Source organism: Lactuca saligna, chromosome 1, assembly GCF_052625555.1.
Source record: "Lactuca saligna cultivar CGN05327 chromosome 1, ASM5262555v1, whole genome shotgun sequence".
In the NCBI taxonomy this organism is placed as follows: Eukaryota; Viridiplantae; Streptophyta; class Magnoliopsida; order Asterales; family Asteraceae; genus Lactuca; species Lactuca saligna.
Window position 1 is genome coordinate 62,757,676 of NC_136417.1, and position 11,408 is coordinate 62,769,083.

An 11,408-nucleotide genomic window follows, 5' to 3' on the forward strand; every position below is an offset into this window, starting at 1 on the left:
GAGAGAGTCCCTGTTGCACAATGTTCAACCTTTTTGAATGGAACAAAATATTAAAATTTGTTTTGTTGTGCCTTGTCATTCATAACAAACGGGTCCTTTTGGTCATGTAGTTTTGTTAATACAGAATTGTGCTCACCTAGGGCTTGTTTACTGTAACAATGTATTTGGAATTAACTTCTCTTTGTGCTTTCTCTCTATATTGTAAATACCGGTTTCCCTCACACTATTCTTTCTTTGTCTGTCAGCTAAGCAATTTGAATATGATGGGTCATGGGAATAAAACGCCATAGATGATCTTGAAGAGAAGCTAATGAGCACATCATTGTCTGCTAAATTTCTTGGCTTTTGTTTAAAGCAATGTTTTAAACCCAGTTTTATTGATTCTGTCAGATTATCTTAACCATCTATTTTGTGTTTCATAGTTTGGAAAATGCTTTAAACATTGTTCCTGTTATTTGTTAACAAAAGTGGCTTAAGATTCGTACTTTGGTGGAGTTTACTCTCCTGTTCATTCCCTTGATTCTTTATGAATCATAAAACTGCTTATATGCAGTGTGCCTTATCGTTATATAGCTTTCATATGATTAGGGATTTTAACAAGAAAAAATAGATAAGACTTCTTGTTGGATTCATTTATTGCTACAGTGTAGGAAGTTAACTTATGGTTGCGTGTCCCTGTTACTGTTCGTAGTCATTATCTTGAAATTTGGTTGTTGGTTTTTGTGTTTCGTCGTCCTGCTTTTAGGCTTCAACTAGGTAATGACACTTTTGCCCATCCTGTAAGTTTTTTTTTTTTTTTTTTTTTTTTTTTTCGTGTTCTAGCCTGGTGTATGTTTTGTTGAGCTTGTGTGATTTAGATCTTGATTATGTAACAAAGGGTTGATATTATGTTTGAACTAATTAAAAAAAGTAAACACTTTTTTTTAGAATATCTAACACATGCCCTTGGTAAAAGACCAGTTAATAATATTTACTTTTGGAGTTCAACATAAGAGTGAGTCTTAAATTGAACCATGTACAATGATTTGGATTTATAACCTCGTTATCAACACTACTAGAAACTTGAGTTTCAGCGACGGATTTTGCTACAGATAAATTCTCTAGCAAAAATTAGGTTTATAGCAAGGGTTTTGCGACGGATCTACGATGTTTTAGACAATTATTTTATTTATTCAACATGTATTTAACATATAGAATATTAACGAGGATTTAGCGAGGGATCATCTACGGATCTCGCAATTGTTTATCGACGCACCCCCGTCCCTCGTTGATCCATCGAAGATGAAGCCTAGCGAGGGCTTCAACGATGGATAGAAAAATTGTCGATTTTTGCCATCGTGGAACGCTTTTTGCGAGAAACGCCGATGGAAGCTATATTGGGGTACGTGCGTTTTGTGTTTTCTATCGCCGATCTGTCGTTGAAATTGGCGCAACTTGATTCAAGTTTCACGAAATTGGTTTACGTTTCCTTCCCTCCTAAAATTATTTCATCACTTTGGAGTAAGTTTCATCCTCTCTATTAACCTAATTTCATCCTCTCCGTTCAAATGACGCCACCACTCACCATTGCAGCTTCCAATTCCGGTAACCGCCACACCGACCATAAAATCAAGCAAATCTAAAATCAGTATTCGTTAATTTTCCAATTCAGGTAAATCTCTTGAATTTCTTTGCTCTATTTGTATATTAGGTTAGGTTTAGTTCAAATGTAGAAAATATTACTTTAGGTATAATTACCCCTTTCTTTTCTTTTTCAATCATCATCCATCTCAAATATGAGCATTACTTGTACAAATCACCTTGAATCATAGCCATATGAAAGGCCTTCTTCTTTATCAACAAGTTAATTTCTAAAACCTAGAGTTGTTTCCTTACTTTGGTACCCTAGGTATGACATCAATTGCTAATTATCTCTTTGTCGCCATCTATGTATGCTTCTTCACAAGGTAGTTGCATCATGTAATTAATACATTCAAACATTTAACTATAGGATCAATTGATCATTTAAGTGGAACATACATGTAAATAGTATTATTCACTACCTAAGATATACATACCTGTAAACAGTATGCATGCTCCCAAACATCTATGCTAACAAGAGGAACTAAACTTGCACCATTTGTAACCAGAGGTCCTCCATCACAACCAAATACATGCTTAATAATCTAATCTGTCAACTATACTTTGTAGATGTAGAAAAATCTACATAGTTTATTCAATAAAAGGCTCAATATGATTTGCTATAATCTCATTTATTACCATGTGGAAGTATCCCCTAAGATTGAGACTCGGGAAGGGTTATTTTATATTTCAACCATATTTTGACAATTCTCTGTTATTAAGGTTGTCTAACTTGGAAGCTAATCTCAAAGATATCCTATTTACCTATTCGTTTTTGTCTAATTTATGTCCCATTTTTAGTTTGAGTGTTTGGGATACCAATTTGACATTCAAAGTATGATTAAAATTTGATTATCGATCAATCTAAAGATTATTAGGTGTGGTTTTTAATTGTAAAGGTAGTTTTCAACGTTAACCTTCATAATGATTCAAAATAACTTGTTGTAGTTGACCAAAAAATGATTTCTTGGATTTGAAAGAGTAGGGCATGATAGTTTTGAACACATTTTTATCTATCCCATGAAAATTGCAAAATGATTTAAATACCTTCATCAAAAACAAAACTTGACCCATGTGTAGGTAAATCCGTAAAATTGAACTTTGAGAGTTGTCAAAAAGGAAATGTTTGTGATTTTTTATGGGGTACATGGGGTATAACATTTTTATTTTGGCCTATGGTTAGAGGGGTATGATGGTAATTTTAAGTTGTGGTTCTCAATTTCAGGGCTTTTTACTCCAGGGTCTAAAGTAGCTATTGTGTTGGCTGACATTTCGTTCCTTACATACATAACATATATAAGAATATCAAAGTGCATAGAAGGTAAATTGTTTATAGATTCCATTGTTATTCATTGGAATGGAGTTGAGGATTCTATTCTTTTGAGGTTTGCCATTTTTAAGACAATTTTAGGTTGCTAAGTTCTATCATCATCCTGGAAACACAAAAGCTTCTTCTGGACAAAAAAAAGTATTATTCCACTAAAAAACATGTGTTTCTTAGTCAATCATAACTTTGGATGCTGGAATAATTATACTCAATGCATATTCCCTTGCAGTTAATGGTTGTTGATTCTAAAAAGCAGCAATATCCTACATGATTTTCAAAAAGACTTAAATACCCCCATCATTGGAAAATAGAAATGGCCATGGAAAACTCATCTGTTCTCCTCTATTTTCTTCTATCTGCAACAGTTGCCAATTCAATCAAGGGAGCACCATATTAGATGGCTACTGAAGTTATACTAACTTTAGACTGATCATAGCTTGTAAGTACATTTATATCAATCATTTTTACACCTGATTTCTTGTGTTTTCATTGAAAGTTACAATATACACCTGAACTTAAACAATGGGTTTCTACTATTGAATCTTGATACATCTGTTAACTCAAAAAGTTCATATCTTGCAACACTTTCCATGTATTTCTTGTTGGTATTGAGTTGCAATAGTTAATGTAAGTAAATACTATGTTACAACTCATAGATTTTCTATTCATCCAAAAGGGTGTTGAGAAACGAATTATTTGGATACTAGTTCTCTCTTTTTTTTTTCTTTTTCTTTTTATCATTTTTTAGCTCTGCAGACATATGGAGTGTTGGGTGTACGATAATTGAGATGGCTACAAGAAAGCCTCCTTGGAGCCAACAACATCAACAAGAGGTACTATTCAATTTCAAACTACTTTTTCTTTAGAATGTGTCTTTGATTTCAATACTTATGTTTTAAACTTTGATCATTGTTTCACATCATTTAATATTATTTTATCTTCATTTCAGGTTACAGCTTTGTTTTATACTGGCACTACAAAGTCTCATCCACCTATTCCTGACAATCTTTCTTTCGAGGCACAAGATTTACTTCTCAAATGCTTACACAAGTACATACATGATACATCTAATCATTTTAATTTTTCATTTATTTCAATCCGTATAATGAGGGTATTTTGGTCTTTTACTAAAAAAAGAAAGAATAGAATCAAATTCCTTTCACCACCCTCTAGGAATGTTGAAATTCATAGAACTTAACACAAACACACCATTGCATTAGAATCTTAGATACTAAATCGGCTAGAATCCACAAAGGAAGCATGCCTTTATATTTATTTATTCCAATCCATATAATGGGGGTATTTTGGTCTTTGTTTTATCACCTTGTTTCCAGATACACTAAGTTGGTTATATTTCAGGAACCTAAGATGAGGCCATTTGCTTCTGATTTGTTGCAGGTGATTCTAAATTTGATTTTTTTTTTTTAACTTCTCTCAAGTCTCAACTTATGTTGTTCCAATATTTTTTGCATTATTTTTTACAACAACCTTTTGTTACAGGAAATCTCAGCCAAATTATCATGTTGCTACTCCAACAATGGTTCGTTTTTTTTTTTTTTTTGCTCTATTCTGTCTGTATTTTTTGAATTGTATTTTGAAAGTACAATTGTGTTAATAAGAAAAACGTGTGAAATTACGATGATAAACCTGTTGCACAATAACAAGTCTACTCAATAGTACATTAAGCTAAAGGCAGCTAACACTAGTACAAAAATGAGTTATGGTCACACCAAAAAAAACGTGACCATATACCTATAGCCATACCTTTTTTTTTCATCGAAAGTGTCACCGAAGTTCGTGTCATTTTAGGCATCATACAACCACTTTCAAATTTAGTGGTTGTATCATATGAAAAACTGTGACCGTAACATTAAAGTGTGGTTGTAGGGTACATATTTTTGTTGTTGTAATCAATCTTTTTATCCAATTTTGTGTCCATAAGCCCTTTCTAGTCACACATTTTATTTATTGTAGTGACCGTATTTCACTGAATTTCTCATGAGTTTTTTTTAATGTGACGTTTTGTTAATAATTTGTCACACAAAAAATTGTTTATTATGACTATTGACTATCTTTTAGAGACAGACAACTAACCGAAGCATGACCATGTTCATCTAATAGCTACATATTTTTTTTCACTGTGGCGTTTTGATAATATTTTGTCACAAAAAATTGTTTATTATGACTATTGTCTATCGTTTAGAGACACAATTAAGTGAAACATGACCAAAAGTATTTAAAGTCACATAATTTTCTGTAACTATGGTTATCATATAACTTACAGCCACATACATATTATTTATCATGATCGTTACTATCATTTAGATATATAAAAAATTGTAAGTGTGACTATTTTATATCTTTTCGACATAGAAAATCAATTAAAATGTGATTGTAATTGATTTATAGACACAAAAATGTCTATATATTAACTTGATGACTACAACAATTTGGTTTAAGTATGACCTATTTTATCAATTGGACACTTAAAAATTGTTAAGTGTGACTATTGACATACAACTACTTCAACCATAGTTGTAAATATCTGATAGTCAGATGATCTTTTCATAGTTGTGACTATTATAGAACCTATAGTTACATAAAGGTACAAATAGGTAACGGGTTATTATGATTTTAACACACTAGCTTATGTATATCTAAAACATGACCATAAAATAATTGTATACACACTAGCTTATGATAATCATCCGTTTGGTCTAGTATTTAACAACACAAATTCATAATAGCCATAAGATTTATTATTCTTTGGACACCAATAGTTTTTCTATGTGCTTATTGATTATAATTTGGACGTCTCGAACCAATAAATTCATAGCTATCGATGCATTGACACACAATCCATAAAATATAACTAGTCGTATACAAAATACAAATCGAATGTACATATCCTTTAAAAGATACGACCAAAAAAATATTCAGTTTAAATAAATAAATAAATAAAAACTAAGTTACTAGTCAATACAAAAATAACAATAACAATAAAAATAAAGCATTCAACGGTTCTTGAATCATTCCAACAATATTTATTTGGCAAATCAGCAAAACCTAAATTAGGATTTACATCAGGTTCACAAAAAGAATAACATCAAAATTCTATTGTTTAATAAACCAGCAAATCTGCTAGATAAAGCATAAAAACCAAAAAAAAAAAATACTAATTAACAGCCGTATTGAATTGAAGATTACCGTGAGGATCACTTGCCCATTAATGTTTCCCGTTGATGAGTGACTTGTATAAATCTAATTACCTGATGGCTTGTATGAACTTAACATTCCAAAGAAATAAAATTACTTCATTGTATGCAAAAAGAAAATAAGAAACATTATATGTTTAACAATTCTAGCAAAGTACATATAAGTTCATCACCATTCTATCCGGATACTCTTCTGTGATCTTTTATATTACAAGTGTTACCATGAAAACATATGAATCTGCCATTCGTCAATCTGCAAGACAAATATAGTCACTAATGTCGTAAATCAATGAGTAAAACAATATCATATTATAATAAGAGATCCATGACATTTCTAATATACATAAAATTTCAACTACAAGGAAAAATAATAAAATGAATCGATTAAAGAAAAAAAGCACCATTAAACAGGGACGAGAGGAAGAGTACCTGAGTGAGACAAGAGATGAGTGCAAAGGCGTTCAAGATAAGAGATTACATCCAAGAATGCTAGATCAACATTTCTCAGAAATGAATCTACCATAGGTTACAAGAATAAACCACTTACTCTGCAATCAACCATAAAAACTTCAATCAACTCATCCAATTTGTCAAATGCATCAGATAAGTCAACACTAAATTAGTTCACAAAAAGTTTTTTTTTTATTACAGCTCATGTCGCGTGCAAATCGAAGTGTGGTTTTTAACCTGTAAAAAAATTAACAACAATGTGAGCATGATTTCTATTGATAATAGTTGAAACAGAACAAATAACATGTGATTAAAAGCAATGTGGAGCAAACCAAGTTTTCGATGAAAGGAAAGGCCACTAGCCCACTACTATTAATCAAAGTTTCTATTCAAAAGTATAGAACATGTACTGTTACATTCATCTCAACCATAACTGATCGCCTCCTAATTCGCAATTGACTCAACTACCATCATCATCATTAGTTTATAATAAGAGTTGTGTTGGATTGGGCACTGAGTTAAAAAAGTGGTGGTTATTAACAGATCTAGAGATTGAGAGTCACAAATTAAGTGAATCAAAAGTAGTCAGAGTCTCAGAGACATAACAATCATAGAGATGCAAGAGACGAAGATCATTTGAAACGTCGACTTTAGAGATGACTGGTGGCATCTACACAGATGGTGGAGGTTGTTCAGTGGTGGTTCGTTGGAGGTGCGCCGTGGTGGTTGTACGTCGTGGTCGTAAACGTAATATAGAAGGAGAGGGTAAATACGACGACGACGGGACTGTAGTTCGCTGGATCGTTGTCGGATTTGATGAAGATCGTCATGGGGTTGATCTCGAAGTTACAATGTGTTGGATCGTTCCCGAACTATGAAGAAAAGAAGACGAAGCAGATAGGTTGGAGGCTTGAAGCCTTGAAGTATTAATCAAGTGTCGATTTAGAAGGGGGAAAACCTAGCTAGGTCAAAATTGGGTGGGGGAGAACTCAAATTTTTTGACCACGATGGAGGGAACTTTAAAGTAAATTGAAATCTTAATATTTTTTCCTATGTAAAATTAATATTGTCATTGCTATTTAATTGATTTTAATAATTTATTAACATTACTATTATAGTTATAATTTTAATAATTAAAAATATCATGATAATTATTACTATTTAATATCTTTATTATTATTAATTTTCAAAATTATGATAATAATTATTATTTACTACATATGTGTATGTATGCATGTGTATGTAAGTCATGCATCAAATGCATATGTATTAAACTTGAAGTCATTAGTAATATGTCATAAGCCATTAGCCTTAAGCCATAAGTTATATACTATAAGCCACAAGCCTTAAGCCTTAAGCCCTCAATCAGTGGCGGAGTGGCACAAGCAGCAAAACGTTTGAATAGAGGTGGCGCCAACAAAAATAATAGTGGCACTCATATTTCGAAGACGTTGCACCTAATGTATAAAAAACACTATGGGGATGAATTGGAGTAATGGCTCGGGATCCCCCGAGCATTAAATAAGTCTGTTACTGCCTTCAACCCCGAACCATAAACCCTAAACCTTAAACACTAAGCTCTAAGCATAAGCATTAAGCCATAAGTCGTGAGCTCTAACCTTAACCCATAAGCCATAATCAAAAAAACAAATGATATAATCCATAAGCTCTAGACCTTAACTTTAAGCCATAAGTCATAAGCTCTAGACCTAAGCTTAAATCCCTACTCCATAAGCCATAAGTCATAAATCATAAGCCATACTCCAATAAGCCATAACGCATAAACCATAGCAATAAGCCATAAGTAATAGTTCATAACCCTTAAGCTTTAATCCATAAGACATATGACATAACCATAATCCCAAACCACAATGACTTAAACCATAAGCTCTAACCCCTAAGCTCTAAGCCTTAAACCATAAACCTCAAGCCATACTCCCTTAAGCCTAAAGATATACACTCTAAACATATAGCATATAGAGTAAGCAATATGATATAATCCAAAAGCGATAAACCATAAGCCTTAAGTCCTAAACATAAACCATAAGCCCTAAGCATTGTTCTACCCTTTTAGCAAACATTATTAAGAATAAGACGTTAAGTATTGCAAAACAATCAAATTACCACTATTTAGTTTCTACCTATTTGTCCTTTTTGTTGTTGTTTTTTTTAAAATACTAAACTACATGGACCATTTTGTACAATCTTTAAAATCAATAGAGAACCTAATAATATATTTCATCGTATCACCCAGTACACACGGACACCTCCGCCTTTTATCACAATCATCAGCACTTCTTACGTCTTTGTCACCATCACTGCCATTACTATCACCACCACCACTACCCTATCACAACCCCCACCTCCACCTCGACCTCCACCCCCACACCACAAACACACACACAAACACACACACACACACCCAACACCACTACCACAATCACCGACCTACCATCACTATCACCACCACCACTACCCTATCACCACCACCGCCGCCGCCGCCATCACCACCACTGCCACAATTGCCGCCGCCACCACCACCCTACCACCACTACCATTTTCTAAAAATGAAATCTGATAGAAAAATACACATCTAAACATGTTTTCTAATTTTTTTAAAATGAAAATGAAAAATGAACAAATTTTAACCAAACACGTTTTCTAAATTTTTAATGAAAACTAAAAACGGAAAACGAAAAACAAAAAATGAAAATTGTTTTTCTGTAACTAAACGCAACCTAATAGTTTCAATTTCTCCTAAAATAACTTACTCCCTCTTAATATGAAAATTTTCATTTCCCACAAATAAATTTATATTTCTCTCCCTTTAAAAAAGTTTATTTCCCACAAATAAATTTATTTCCCTCCATAATACAAATTTTATTTTTCCTAAATTTACTCTCCAAAATATATACCCAAAAGTAAGTTGGAAATCCCTCCGTTACCATCACGTTTAGTCTTTTTGTGCACTCAATGTCCTCCGTTAAAACACTAGGTCACCTCCCATTGCTATCTAGTTCATTTTTTGTGCATCAACCGCTCAATCCCTCTGTCCAAGGTTTTTTTTTCTTAAATTGTGACCATAAAATATTTATAGTCATACATTTTTTATATCTTAAACTATGACCATAAATTACTTATAGTCAAATATTTTTCCTTTTATCATTAATATTGTTTACTTTTTAACACACATAATCAATGAAATCGTGACCATGCACTAGTAATAGTCATACATTCATTTTGTTTTAGCGTGACAATTATTTACATTTAGACACACAGAAAAAACTTAAATTGTGACCATAAAATAATTTTAGTCGTACGTTTCTTTATCCTATAACGTGATCATAAATTAGTTAAATTCACATGTTTTCCCTTTATCATTAGTATTTTTTACTTTTTGACACACATAAGTAATTAGATTGTGACCACAAACTACCAATGGTCATATGTTTTTCTTTTAGCATGTCCATTGTTTACCTTTAGACACACATAAAACTTAAAGCGTCACCGTAAAATATTTATACTTACAAGTTTTGTTTCTTTTTCTACGTGGTTTATAAATACTACCATTTGGTCACACAAAGTAATTTATGTGGCCATATTTTTTATCTTTTAGCCACATCAAATTCATGTGGCTAATTCAACTCTATGATTTGGACACATAAACAATTGTTTCATGTAACCATATATGTATCTATTGTGTCATATAAAAACAATCATAAAAATATCCAAAATATCAAACAAATACCATGACAGTTGGTTACATTTGGCCATAGTTTTTTTACCGTGGCTAGTAAATATCACATTTTTTTTCTTAAAGTGTGGCTAAATGTTTTGAGATATTATACAATGGTCACATGAATCAATAAAATGTGTAGCTAAATCTAGGCTAAAATTTGATTAGTGAAATTTAGCCACTGAAATAATTATGTGTGTGGCAGGGCTCTTTCAACACAAGTGTGACCGTAGGTCATTTTTGTACTAGTGTAAAGTTAAGGTATTTCGAATTCTAGAATCAAAAAGTTTTGGATACTTCATTGTCCTAGTTTAATTTTTATATTCATTCATCTTTCTATTTTTTTTTTATGTGAACCACTGCTAATATATGTCAGAAAATTCATTCAGTCTTTAATTTAATTAGTTAGTTAATAGGAATTTTTTATATTATATGTAGAAACTGAATTATAAAAATTTTATATGCATGATAATTGAATAGAAGGTACAATATCTTATATTTGAAAGTACAAACTCTAATGTGGGTGTCATCCCATAATGTTATTCTTTTTTTAAATATATTGTCTAAAAAGTACATTGTTTTTCAAGAAAGGAAGAATATTATGATCTGCATGTGTTGTGTCTGATCAGTGAGTTTTTTTGAAAGGAACAGCTAGTACAATAACATTGTATTTTATAAAAAAATTCTATTATGACATTGTACTTACAAAATCTACCATGTTGTAAATTTTCCTATCATACCATTGTACTTTATAAAAATTTCTTACTTTGGCATTGTACTTACCAAAATACCAGATTATATAATCTTATATCCATGTTTTAACTGTAGGTTGTGTATGAACGTATACGAGAAGAGATGTGTGGGTAGATGGATGCTAAGGTTGCAAAAAATGGAAACCAAACATCAAAAAATGCGTGAGGAAAAATTTTATGTTATGATATTGAGCTTTTTGGATGGTTTGGTAAATTTTAATATTTGTTGTTTTTGGACGATTTGGTAAACATTGATATCTATGTTTTTGGATGATTTGATAGTTTTTGGCATTGTAATGTTAATGTTT

General features: G+C 31.8%; 2 long non-coding RNA genes across 4 annotated transcripts; one reads left to right on the forward strand and one right to left on the reverse strand.

The window, feature by feature from the left end:
* The first annotated feature begins 1,084 nt into the window (after nt 1–1,084).
* Nucleotides 1,085–11,408, forward strand: LOC145037820 (uncharacterized). Of its 3 annotated transcripts, none has more exons than XR_013679020.1 (9): nt 1,085–1,500; nt 1,573–1,651; nt 2,846–2,941; nt 3,313–3,386; nt 3,696–3,780; nt 3,897–3,997; nt 4,307–4,345; nt 4,448–4,487; nt 11,177–11,408. It is a non-coding gene; the product is annotated as an uncharacterized LOC145037820 (long non-coding RNA). The 3 variants fall into 3 exon arrangements; XR_013679021.1 differs by having other exon boundaries at nt 3,704–3,780; XR_013679019.1 differs by having other exon boundaries at nt 3,313–3,780.
* Nucleotides 5,869–7,573, reverse strand: LOC144998747 (uncharacterized). The gene is made up of 3 exons (XR_013660422.1): nt 6,812–7,573; nt 6,592–6,710; nt 5,869–6,415 (listed from the first exon to the last, which is right to left on the reverse strand). It is a non-coding gene; the product is annotated as an uncharacterized LOC144998747 (long non-coding RNA).